Source organism: Epinephelus moara, chromosome 9 (assembly GCF_006386435.1).
Source record: "Epinephelus moara isolate mb chromosome 9, YSFRI_EMoa_1.0, whole genome shotgun sequence".
NCBI classification, from domain to species: domain Eukaryota; kingdom Metazoa; phylum Chordata; class Actinopteri; order Perciformes; family Serranidae; genus Epinephelus; species Epinephelus moara.
In genome coordinates, this window is record NC_065514.1 from 765,300 (window position 1) to 778,501 (window position 13,202).

The window sequence follows — 13,202 nt, forward strand, 5'->3', positions numbered from 1 at the left end:
CAGGAAATGTCTTTAGACTTTGCTGCAATTTTGCCAGAGAACATCAAAACATGTCGGATTCAGGGTCCAAGGTTTCTGTGTCAGGCTGTACCCGACTCAAAATTATGTCAGTCGAATAAGATTTGAAAACAAATGTTCAACTGTGTGTTCCTTTTTCTTCCATAGAGTCTGAGTGTTTGGCCAGGGTTAAGTGAGAAGTTCAGTTTGTTAGTGACACTTACATAATACAGCAGACAAGCTAACTGCGCTAACAACGGACCGTTAATGTGCAACAACTTTTTGTGACGACACTAGATGTCAAACAAAAGCCAGAGACTGCATCGTATGAAGTTGCTGTGAGATGTGGATTCACCCTTCTGAGCAGAAGGCAGACGATGACGTTACCTGAGAGCCTGACCGGGCAAAACCTCCCCAAAAGTAGACTGCACACTGCTTGACTTAAAGGAATTTCAATTGACTAAGGGGTCTCTGACTGATGATTTCAGTCCCTGACTGTCAGGTGTTAGCCCTATTTCTGTGTAATGATTTTTATCAGATGATGGATTTTAAGAACTGTGTACAAAGAATACAGACTTGGTGTGCAAAGGCCTTAACTCTCAGTGAGTAAGAGTATTTCCCAAAATGTTAACCTCTTCCTTTAGAGCTGAGGCGGCACCAGTGATGGCCTAACCACCCTGCTGCATTTTATATATATCTGCCACACTGTCCTGCTCAGGTCACCACTGGAGCAGCCAGAGCTTGTAAAAAGGAACTGTTTAAAACCAAAGACTTTACCTCACTTTGGTGGTTTTTCGGGGGTAAATGATCTGCCACTGCCGTGTGTGTGTGTGTGTGTGTGTGTGTGTGAGAGACCAGGAGCTGCATTTGGCCAGCACGCTATTTTTTAACTGCACTTCTGGGATTATGCTTAAATTTTCATATGGAACAGGAAGGAGAGTTAATGTTACATTATGAGCCCGGCTCGGCCCGAGCTGCCGCAAATCTAAAACAGGTGATACAGTGATCTAACTGACTGGATGTGCTCCTGAGTCCAGGTCAGGTTGAAATGTGCCACTGATGTATTACTGAGAGAAAAAAGCTTTTCATGAAGATGCAAAGAAAAGCTCCGATAAATTAGCTTTTTATAAGGACACTGCTTGCCACATAAATCAGTAATTTATGTTTAAAGAGGACAAGACGGTATAATTCCTCTGCAGCACCACCAGGAGAATACTTAACGCTCTGCGGTGTCACCGTGCCCAGCTCAGGGCAGGAAATACCACTCTTTGCTGCTGATCATGTGACTGCCAGCGATGAGATGGAATGGTAATAGCATTATCATGCTATACTACAACTACTATCTCCCTCTGCCCTTGTGGGTAAGAGCTAAATATAGCCCGATAATCCTTCTCATCTCTTAGAAATTCAACCAACACTCCTTATGTGAGGGGGACTCTCTTCTCCTCTCTTCTTTTTTTCCATCGAGGTTTACACAAAAGCATCCACATTTGCATTTAACTTTTAACTCTTCATTCACACGCTGCAGTTTTAAGTGGTCCTTTGGTGCTGTAACTTATGTGTCGGATGGTTATGTGTGAGCAGCAGAGATGGCCCACGTGTCTGACCCCCTGAACCATGAGTCCCCCCCCTCCACGGCTAATTCCCCGGGGTGTGATGGACAGAATGTGCAGAAGAAGTGAGAGCTTGTTAAGTTAGCGTGCGTTGGTCGGAGAGATATTGATGAGTTTGTGAGATCAAAGAGAGGAGATGGTTTGGACAGGCACGGCAGATTTTCATGGTTAATGGTTGGTCACTCACACACACGTCCTGGAACAGGGCAGAGAGTTCATTTGTCTGTTTCGCAGGTGTCTTAACAGCTTTTTGTCTTTACTTAAGTGTTTAAAGGAAATGTTCAGAATTTTTCAAGTCTATGTCAAAACAACATTCACATGCCCATTTGCACATTGAAAGAGTTATTGGTTGCTGAAACTGTTCCTCCTGTCCACATTGGCCATGGTTTCAATATAGGTGATGGAGGACAAACTCCAAATACATTTTAACTGAAGCTGAAGCTAATATGAGGCTTTAGCAATCTGAGTTAGTTAAATCAAGTTGACTGCTGCAAAGATTAAGATCTTTTTAGCACTACTTTCCCACGTTGTTTTTCCTCAGAGTGTTCCTTTACTGAGCTGCAGTAGTAGGGTAGTATCAGAATCAGATTTATTGCCAAGTAGGTTTTAGCATAATGAGAAATTTGTCTTGGTGTTCTGGTGCATAACAATAAACATGGGAAGAGAAAATACAAGATAAAGGCAAGTACTGCAAAAGTACAACAAAAATGTATTGACCAGAAAATTTAACGAATACATATTTTAAAAAATACTATTAAAATACGCACATTATACTATATGTTTTGAAATGAGAGAGCTGTGCAAAAGATGTGCAAAATATTGTTCAAGGAGTACGCAAAAGTTTACAGTATGAAGTACAGGGGTAATACCAGCAATCCTGAAGATGTGCATTAAAGGAGCTGTATACAATATTCAAAACATACCACTATTTGCTTTGTAAAGATGTAGAGCTTCTCTGTTATTTGTTGTGGTAGATGGTCTGGCTACTTAAGCATTTGAATCCCTGTGTGTGTATCCCTATGGCTAGCTAACTGCCGACGCTCTGCACTGCGCTCATACAGTTATCACTGATAATGCTGTCCAGATCCATGGCATCATTGTCGAAGCATAACGCCCACCATTCGGTTTCCCTACACTGGTCAAAACTCTTAGCTGTGTCAGCACCATTGTCGATAATAGCCCTGTTTGCGCTGTTAGCATTGGTAGCTGCTAGTTCCGGTAGTTGCTAGCCTCTAGCTTAGCCACCTCTGTGTTGTGCAGACAACCAGAATCTAATCTCTCAAGACAGATTCTGCAATCTACATTGTAGAATCTGTCGGCAGCCCTGTGTNAAAACTGCTTTGCTAGCTCAATCATGTTGTAACTAAGATATCCGCTGGAAAAAATATTTTTTTTATGGACCGTTTATTGAGTTATGATTACCTTATTGTTATACAGTCTATGGTTATAGACAATGCTAACGGCTAACGTTAACAGCTAACGGTTAGCCCAGCTAATCTACGATAACCATATTAATTACGTGCACACAGAAATAGTAACGTTTGTTCAGTCATTGTGTTTATAGACTTAACAAACATCAGGTTAGTCTAAACGGTGATATAGTGACGTGAAAAATGTGAGATATAGCTAAACTCTGCTGGTTTTCTACCCGAAGTATTTGTAAACAACACGGCGACTCCCTGGGGGCACTGCCGGAAGTGAAGGGCGTGAGAAAAACTCCGGGCTGTGCCTCCAGAGGTAAAGGAAGAAAAATTATTATTATTTTTTTTTTTTTTTTTTAACCGATGGATTTCCAGATTGACCTGAATCAGACTCTCAATCAAATATGTGCTCTAAATGTCACATACAGCTCCTTTAAAGGTTCTGTAAGTGAACTCAGCGTACTAATACATAATGGCGTCCTGAGCAAAGAATAAACTCAAACTTCCTCTGTGTGTGTTGTTGTCCGAGCTTCTCTGTTGTGTGTTGTGGTAAGCCGGTCACACACGGCACTCATACGGCAGTTACCACTGATTTTATGATGCCATCATCAGAGAAGTGTAGCGCACACCCTCAGGTTCCCTCCTTGATAACACTGTTAGCCTTCTCAGCACTGTTGCCGCTGTTAGCATCATTAGCTGCTAGCGTGGTCAGCTCTATCTGCAGACAATTCATTCCCTCTAAATTTTGCACAGAGCCCCCTTAAAGCCACGCACAGAGACAGATGTGTGACATCAAATAACATAAGGAGGAAATGTTCTACTAAATAAACTATAATTTTGGGAGATAGCCTACCTTCTAAATTTCTCTGACTGATTAAGCCTCACATTAACTTCAGTTGTACTTTCAAGCATTTTTAGACACAATAAGGACTGTAAATTATATCCCATGTCATTTAGTGGGCGCTTAGACTGAAATCAGTCCTCAGGACCTAGTGACTGTTGAAAGTTGTCACTGCTCCAATTACTTTATCTTTTGTCAGTTCAATTAAGAGTTCAACATTAGAAATACGGCTTTTTATGTTTCAAGGTGATCCACCAGATGTGTACAATTGCATTGTGGCAAAATTTGAGCTTGTTTCAGGTCATTTTTACAGAAAGGTGTCTTTTCCCAGCCAGTCTGGTCAGGAGAAAGACTTACTCTCTCCAAAAACTCTTTTAATGTACATCTGGGCATGTTAGTATTGTTTTAAGCTATCCTTTAACATGAGCTGAATCAGGGCCTCCTTCTCCTTTAATATGCTTTACTTGGATAAATGTCCTCATGTCACTGATCATATTTCACAGCTACTTTATAAGCTTATTTTTCACACAGGCCAAGTCTTTCTCTTCCCCATTACACCACTCTGTTCCCTCTGTGAATGATATTCTCCAAAAGCACTTCTTTTATTACACCAGAGCAAAATTAGCATGCACACTTACTAGAACACAGTAAAAATAAGCAATACAAAGCAGTCTTTGTCAGGCAGCGCTGCTACTCTCCTTTGTTGCTCTTGTGTTTGTGGATCACAGTTAAGGCAACTCGGACACACCTTGAAAATGACATGTCAGAGCAGAGGAGCAGGAGCCAGAGAGATGCCAGCCAGAGGAAGAGAACGGGACAGAGCTGCGGACCTTAACAATCACATATTCATTCCTCTACACCTTGCCAAACATGAGGTCCAAGCAAGGCCTGCCCGAGAAATTTCCAATACCACAGCAATTGGACAGGACTGATGGGGAATGTATGCTATTTCTCTTCACACAGAAGGAAACTAGTGTAAACAATAAATTAAGCCCAGGACTACAACTAAGAGCAAGGTTAGACTCAAAAAAGCAAACCTCAGAAATACTTCACCTCAGACTGAAAGAATATTTAGCGTTAAGTTACATGGAAGGCAGTTGTTATCTAACCTCCTAGTTGGACTTTATAAAATATTTCCATTTAAGGTTCTGGGTGAATTTATTCCATATTGTGAGAGATTATTAGTCTAATATTGAATTTTGGTGAGAGCTCAGCCAGAGCCAGAAAGTGGCTTGGTTGAAATGTGGACATCATCGTCATAGTATGCATGTGTTCATATTAATAAAATAATGTCTGAATTATCGTTTGAGAATTTTCCATTGTTACAGGTAGGAGATTGATCATAATGGTTTGATCAGTCAGAATGTTCACATGACATTAGAGAAAATCGATTTAATGTGTTAGTCTGACTAAAACCAGACTTGTAAACATGTAAACATGTTCATCCGACTGAAATTGTACTAAATCAACTTTCTAAAAGTCAGGCTAACACACCCAGATAAAGTGACTCCTGCAGGTATACAGTCAATCAGACCCAAACTGGCTGAGGCGCTCTGAGCATGCTCCACAGTTTCCACCCCGGGCTTTGACCCAGAAGTCCAATAGCATTAAATGCGTAACAGAAGAAAAAGCCGGTAACAACATGGAGAAATCTACATCCATAGTTGTGCATTTTTGGACGGATGAGGAGACAGTTCATGCTGTAACAGCTGAAAGAGTTAAATTTTTTAAGTACATGGATGGGAGGAAAATACGGAATGGTGACCTGTTCAAAAAAGTGGCGTAACAGCTGGACGATGCACGATAGTTTGGTCTGTGACGTAATAGGTCAACCGCAAAAAGGTCTAATACCAACAAGCTGAAAGGGGGCATATCTCCACCTATCGTAGAGTAGAGCTTAGATCGGGGCCAAATAGCCCGGGCCCCCCGGAGCCCGTGCATGTTCTGTCCAAGCCCGGCCCAGCCCGGCCCGTCCCTTTAACTGTAATTACGAGTCCGAGCCCGGTTTAAACCCGACATTTTTTTTAAGGATACGAACGTGGACATTGAAGGCTGACTCTCGTCTTTCTTCCCATGGCAAGCCTTCATCATGTGCCTCTTAAGTGTCAAGGTCCACATCTTTTTGTTGTCATATACCAGCATCGTGCTGCACTTGGTACACTCGACAAAGCCGACACATGTCGTCATTGTCGACAACTCACATGTGCGCGGCCAGTGGTGCCGTCAAGGGGGGGGGGCCGCGGCCCCACCCCCCAGGTGTGATAAGTAGTTGGTTCCATAGCCTAGGTCTATTATGAGGAACCCGACCCGTCTGAGCCCGAGGATAGTGGCGGGAAATTATGGCCCAACCCGGCCCATGGGTCGGGTCGGGTTCAGGCTCGGGCAGAGAATCTAAGCTCTATCGTAGAGGAGTCAGACATACTTTGGTCAATAAATCGATTCCCCTCCCGTGCTTGTATACTGGGACAAGGATAGTAGTCCAATTAAATGTCCTAGTCGAGCTATGATCATAGGTTGACCTGCCTGTGCATATAAACGTACTGAGTGATGTTTTGAGCCACATAAGCCATGAGACTCTAGGGATGACCACGTCCGTCTGTCGGTCAATCCACCACGTTAGTCCACACTAAAATATTTTAACAACTCCTACTGATTCTGGTAATCCCATGATTTTTAATCTAGAACCACTAGCGAGTCAAACTTTTCAATTATCCAGTGAAATACCTCTACATCTGCAAGATGGATTGGCACAAAAGTTTGTACTGACAACCATTGTTCCAAGAGGATGAACCCTAATTAGTTCCTCCTCTCTCCTTTTTTTTCTCCTTTGAGTTTTAGCATACGTTCCTAATAAATAGCCAGTTATGACCTACATTGACTATTGTGGCCTCTTCATTGAAGCTCCTATGTCTCATTTATTTCAGGTATTTACCACTCCTGGGTGTTACATTAGCAAATATCTACGTGCAAACATGCTGACATTAGATGGTGACGATCATACTTAATATATCTGCTAAACATCAGCATGTTCCCTTTGTCATTGTGGGTATGCTGACATTAGCATTCAGATCAAAGGACCACTGTGCCCAAGTACAACCTCAGAGCTGCTAGCATGGCTGTAGACTCTCAGGTACCTGTGTTACACCCACAGCGCAGATTCTGCTCTCTAGAAATGGACAACACTTGAGGTCTTGACTGAAGCACTGACTTGATCCTCAGGCAAAGTCAGAAACATTTTAACTGGTTCAGACAGGATACCACTCATGACGATGGCTTTTAAAGACACCACCCCAAGGCGCAGGCCAATCTCCTGCTGAGTAGGGATACTGTATGTGATGGATGAAGGTTTTGTCCTTTAACAGTAAAACCTGGATTAGCTGCTGTCACTTATTCACAAACGTCCTGTTGAGTTGATTTCAGTGGCTCTTTCTGGCAATTTGTTTGACATGTTTTAGTTGAACATGTTTAATCACTTTTATGTGATAACTGGTTGTTGAAAAAGGGCAAAATTTGTTCTCCTAAAAGATGAATTTACATCCTCAAGTAACCATCATGGATATAGAATAATCACTGTCCCATGTTTCCATGCATCACACAAGTAGACAAATAATGCTCAAGACCCACACGGCACTTTATCAGATCTGATCTCTGCTCCAGGGGTGTTTGCACACTGCAAACCCATGACGCACTCTCTGACCTTCTGGAGTATTTGTGACTCGACAGGTTAGTCCAAGATGCAAATGTGTTTTCAATGAACTTCTCTGGGTGCAAAGGGCATACATTTGGAATCATTACTTCTACTGCTCTGCGGTCCACAGTTGCATCTGAGGTATGTAACCTCAAAGCCCCAGGTAAAGAAGATCAAAGGGATCCATTGCCAAGAAACAAGTGGCTAGCTATCCGTCATTGATTACCCAAGAACAGACTTGGGCAACAGTTGCTTGTAAGCAAGCTCTGTTCCATAATCATGCTTTCATCTTCCATGGTTTGGAGCTGGCGCAGTTCTCCATCTTTTTCCCTTCTTTGAATACTTTTCTAATATTTGGCTGTTGGAGCATCCCACCAAAATACTCTGCCAATCAAAGACTTCTTTAAACCTGCTGATATATTTCATACTAACAATCAAATGAGTGTTAATGCTGAAATTACGAAGCTAACAGCCAACATTTTAGCCTCTACCTGCTCATTGTGTTCGTTTTTCACCCATCATTGCAAAACTGTTTGGAAAAGGTCAGGCACTTTGAAAAAAATATTTTGCAGGTTAATTGGATGAACAATCCATCTATTATCGTCCGTCACAGAGGCCAAAGCCCCTCAGATCGACATCTTTTTCACCAAGTAAAGCCTTCAGTGCCGTTCTTTGCTCTTCTTTCAATGAAGAAATACTCTCTAGTTCTGATGTAACTTGTGCTATTGTAGCATCTACGCTAAACTCTGTAGTAGCTGCCAGTGTTGTTGTGAACCAACAGTCTCCTCTCAGTCGTCGAACACATATAAACCAGGTCCAGGGCTGCCAGTAGCTCCTCACAGGACGCTGATTGGTCCAAACCACTGTGGTTCGGACACAAACGCATTACTGGAAGCCTGACGTGATGTATTTTTATGTGATCTTGGGATCCTGCAAGTTTTGCCTGATCTCATGATATCACAAGGATCCAGCTGCTGTGCAAGGTCACCAACTCCCAAGGGCCAGTACACATGCAGCATTTTTGGCCCTGGCATAAACAAAGCTCGACTTTCGGAATGCAGCAACGTGCACCGCATGTCATGTGACAAGGAACAACGAATCACAGCAGGTAGGTATTTACCCTTTCTTCTGTAAACACCAGTCTATGATAAATATTGAGAAGAAGATGATCATTTTTTTTGCAGGGCTACTCAGAGCTTCACATTTGTCCCACGGACAGCATTTTAGGCTTAATACAATGCCTAAAACAATGCCTGAAAGATCAACTCCGAATGTAGGATCTCTGGTAAGTAAGCTAGATTATGATACGGTGCTGGTTACGGTCGCTTAGGAACACCAGCCGCAACCTGCCTTTGCATCCCTAAAAGTTGGCACAAGAGTAGCACTAAGCACTCAACCTTGCATTTTGCAGGCAGCAGTAACTCAGCATGTGTCCCGACCTGAAGGCAGCAAAAAACACTACTTGCCCCAAACCAAATGGTGGACAAAGTTAGTGACTCACTGGTGAAGAAAGTAGCAGCTAGCTAATATTTCTCTGAGGAGCTGGGGAAGAGCTAAAAAGAAAGTAAATAATGGAGATTCGTACTTTTCAGGTGGCCAGAAACACAACTCCGAATGAATGCTAATATTTCTTCATGTCTGCTGACGTGCGGCAGTTGTATTTTTCTGTCCCCTCGTGGCCAAAAATCAAATAAAAGCTTTAACGAAACTGTATATTGATGGTGAGTCTTGTTGTCCGTTTGATGGCCCTTCTTGTGCATTTCTATTTTATAATCAAATATAAAAATAAACAGAGTTATGGCGAGACATGACGTAGAGAGTTCTTAGAAAAGGAAAAAGTATTTTTCTTTATTTCATTCTTTATTTCTTTATTTCAATGCGACCCCAAAACCAAGAGGTATCATTTACTTGTTATCTTAACTGCTGAGTGCTACTTCCATCTTAAAGACAAGGACAACTCTATCATTTGACCTACAATTAAAATATCACTGTTCTCTTAATAATACGACTGATTGATGAATCGCCAGTCGATTAATAAAATTGCTTGCAAGCAGATCATTGAGTCTTTACAGCCACTTTTTCACTGTAATGACAGCGTGAAGAGATCACTTTAAGGACAACTAACACACACTATAAAAAAGAATGACTTATTCCTCCATAAAAAATATTGTTACAGCAGAACATAATTACAATTACAAGCTACTAAAAGAATAGACTTAAAGAGGGTTCACATTACAGCAGACCATCAAGGTCGCTGTCAGACCTTCAGTGTGGCTCTGCTGGACGTCCTCAGTGTGTCCGTGTGTTATACAAAGATTCACCTTTTCCTTGTCGAGAGTGAAGGACATGTGGGCTATGAAACAGAGACTGAAGCAGCATCACAATGTATCCGAACAGACTAATAACCATGAGCCTCGTAGCTTTCTGTACTGTGACTATAGGCCCCATTATCATTTGTCCTCATTAGCTTGCTGTCATTTATTAGTTGTGGGCAGTCGGAGCAGAAGAGGCTAAATCACAACATAATTCATTCCTGATGGATTTCATAATGTTCTCCAGAGAGAGAGAGGATGTCCTTAAGTATGCCATAAGAAGAGCGTGCTGTTCAAGAGCACCATCTACCCAAATGACGATACTCACATACACACACAATATTATTCAGCCTCATCCACAAGCAAGCAAAAGCTCTTGGCTTTCCTCCATTGGCCTAAGTGATTGGCTATTGATTTTTTATACACTTAATCCATTTATCTGCTGTCTTTCCTGCTGACAGAGGACAGTATAGGAACAAATCCCTTAAAGGTGACCCAGCTACCTGCTGAACCGCCACGCATATAGGACCTGAAGAGTTGGGGCCTCAGTGTTCTTCAAACTCCTTCCCATTCTCTAACAAATACCCACCCAAGACAGTGCGCTTCTCACTTTAACTTTCTTTTTTCCATTTTTCAGTACTTCCATCACTTTTAGTGTGCACAAACAGAACAACACTGTGAATGTCCCTGAGGACAGACTGTCTTAAATTGTGCACCATTATCCCCATTTGTACGATTCATCATGTCTTGCCTCTGGCTTCTCTTCCTGCCTTTGAGTGTGGCCATTAAGCTCTAAACCCTGTTGCCTCCAAAGTAGTCAGACAACACTTGATACAAACTACTTTCTTTATAGCATACACCAGCATTTACAGATGAAGACTGATCGGCCTGATAGCTCTTATTTTTTATACCTTTATTGTTCAGTTGACAGAAGAGAGATTAAAGGAAATGAGAGAGAAGAGAGAGATGGGACATGGACAAAAGGTTAATGGCCTGCAGCCAGTTGCACCAGCTATACGTAAGTTCTTTCTTAAGGGAATACTTCGACCAATTATTCACCCCATGTTATGTTGAATTTGTAAAGACAACTTTGTTTTTCTCACATGCGTCCGCAGTAAACAGAGAATCCAAAAACAGTAAATATTTTTCATTAATTGAGGTAAACGGTGACTGTGTTTAACAGCAAAACTATATCAAAACCTCTGTTTACCAACTCTAACACAACTCCTGCTGTGTAATCCAAGTGTCATTTATTCATTCATATGCTCAGTACTTCCCAAACACGTGTATTTTTGCTAAAACATTACAATTTAAAACCGTCAGTCTCATGTACGGCTGAGTAGCATGTCTTTGAACGCTGCTCAAGTGGAGCTCACGCATGCTCAGGCACGCTGAGGGTGCGCTACTCATAGACTTGAGTGTTTTCAATCATGTTTTGCAAAAATGCTTGTGTTTGAGAAGTGCTGAGTATATGACTGGATAAATGGGACCTGGATTATACTGCACAAGTTGTGTGGGCATTTGTAAACAGATGTTTCGATGTAGTTTTACTGCTGTTTAACTTCAATTCATGAAGAGCATTCCCTTTTTTTGGATTATCCATTCACTTAAAGTTAGGGCACAAAGTCCACACTAAACTATACATTAAAAGTAGTTAGATCGTAAAGCTGTGTTGATGTTTAGTTGCACTGCGGAGACGTAAGGTTCAATTAGCTGTTATTGTGCAGCTGACATTATAATGTTATAACAAACACATAATGACAAACTACCTAACCCTGTATATTTGCTTGCCAATGTGGCGCATGTTAGTTATATGTAACTGCCAACTTACTTGTATGTGTTATTTTATGTTTGCACTTTATTCTGCATGTTTACAGACACCCACATTCAATTTCAAACATTTCTATTTTCAGTATAAAAGGCACACGATCTCCTGTGGGTATAATCCTGGAGAACACACTGCAGATGCAAAACAGCCAATATAATTCACTCCGCCTCATCCTCCAAGTTATCCTGCCTTTCCAAACGATGCGCCATGACAACCGCTGTTTTACGGAGGATTTTACACATATTAAGGCCTAGTTGTAAGGTTTGAGTTGTAACTTGTGCCTACACTGGAACTTTTTCAGCTGGTGCACGTTAGTAGCGCTTAAACTCTGACCTATGTTAGAAATTACATGCAAACTAGGCACCTGTTTAATTTACGCATAGCTGGTGCAACCTAGTGCTGAAATTTAACCCCTAAGACACCAGGGTGCCCTAAAATTCAGTTAATTTCAGTGAAATCATCACCATCAGTGGATTTCCTCGTGAAGGAGATGTGAATTTGCACAATGTTTTTAATGTAGAGTTCACTTTTGGCGATTCAGCACCCTTGACCAACTGCAAACTGTCTAGGAGGAAGTGCTGATCATTTAGGGAACCAGAAAAATGAAAAGCATGATGCTATTCTGCAACTTGTGACAAGTTTTCTTTCTTTCCTCTCATTTCTATTTTGCTACAAATGATCTAGCATCATACAACAGTACCCACTGTACAACCAGAGTTGGAAATTAGCACCAACCACCACCTAAATGCTGGTAAAATATGCAAGTGGCTGCTAGATTTGCTTCACTCACCAGCTACAGCGGCAAGTGGACAAAAAAGTACATTTCCAACCCTGTGCACAACTCGCAAGAGGCTGCTATGTCACAGGCTATCAAATGTTTCACAAGAACAAAACGCCATGTGTCACTTCAGAGCTCAATAAGAAACTCTGTCCTGTCAAAATGCACAAAATCATGTGTATGTTTGGGTATGGCATCCGTATGCACAGTAGTGTGCTAGGTTCACAGCTGATAAGCAAAGTGCACAGCTCTTGACACTGAAAGAAAACAGCTTTGAAAGAGGCCACGGTGCACAGCTGAAGCATTTCTCTTCGCATCTTTGAAGGTGTGAAGGAAAAAACACATCCTCCTGGTGTATGTGATGGGGTGGCTGTTGCCCTCTCCTCTGCAGCCAGTGCCCTTCGGGGCTTTGATCTCGTCCACGGAAGTTCAATCTGGGCCTCAGCTGTGGGAAAGAGCAGCGGGGCTTAACAGGACGGAGCCCAAACAGAGCCCAGTAGATAGCAGGTGCTGGAGCCGTGACCTTCCCATCCCAGGCCAGCATTCCTGCCTGTCAGACCCCCTGGGTCCGTGCATGCACTGTCTCCACCCACACCATCTGGAGCTGTTTGTCCTGCTGCGCTGTGTTCAAATGGAAGAGTGTCCGAAACGCTTCAAGCACTCATCGACGACACCGCGGTACCACAGCAACTTTGATTAAGAATGATAAACGCTTAGGGAGCTA

The 13,202-nt window shown here is 42.1% G+C and overlaps 1 protein-coding gene across 1 annotated transcript in view; it reads left to right on the top strand.

Annotated features, from left to right (window-relative positions):
- cops4 (COP9 constitutive photomorphogenic homolog subunit 4 (Arabidopsis)) overlaps nucleotides 1-13,202 on the top strand; it is a 520,559-nt gene that overhangs the window by 7,312 nt on the left and 500,045 nt on the right. The gene's annotated exons all lie outside the window — the stretch shown is intronic.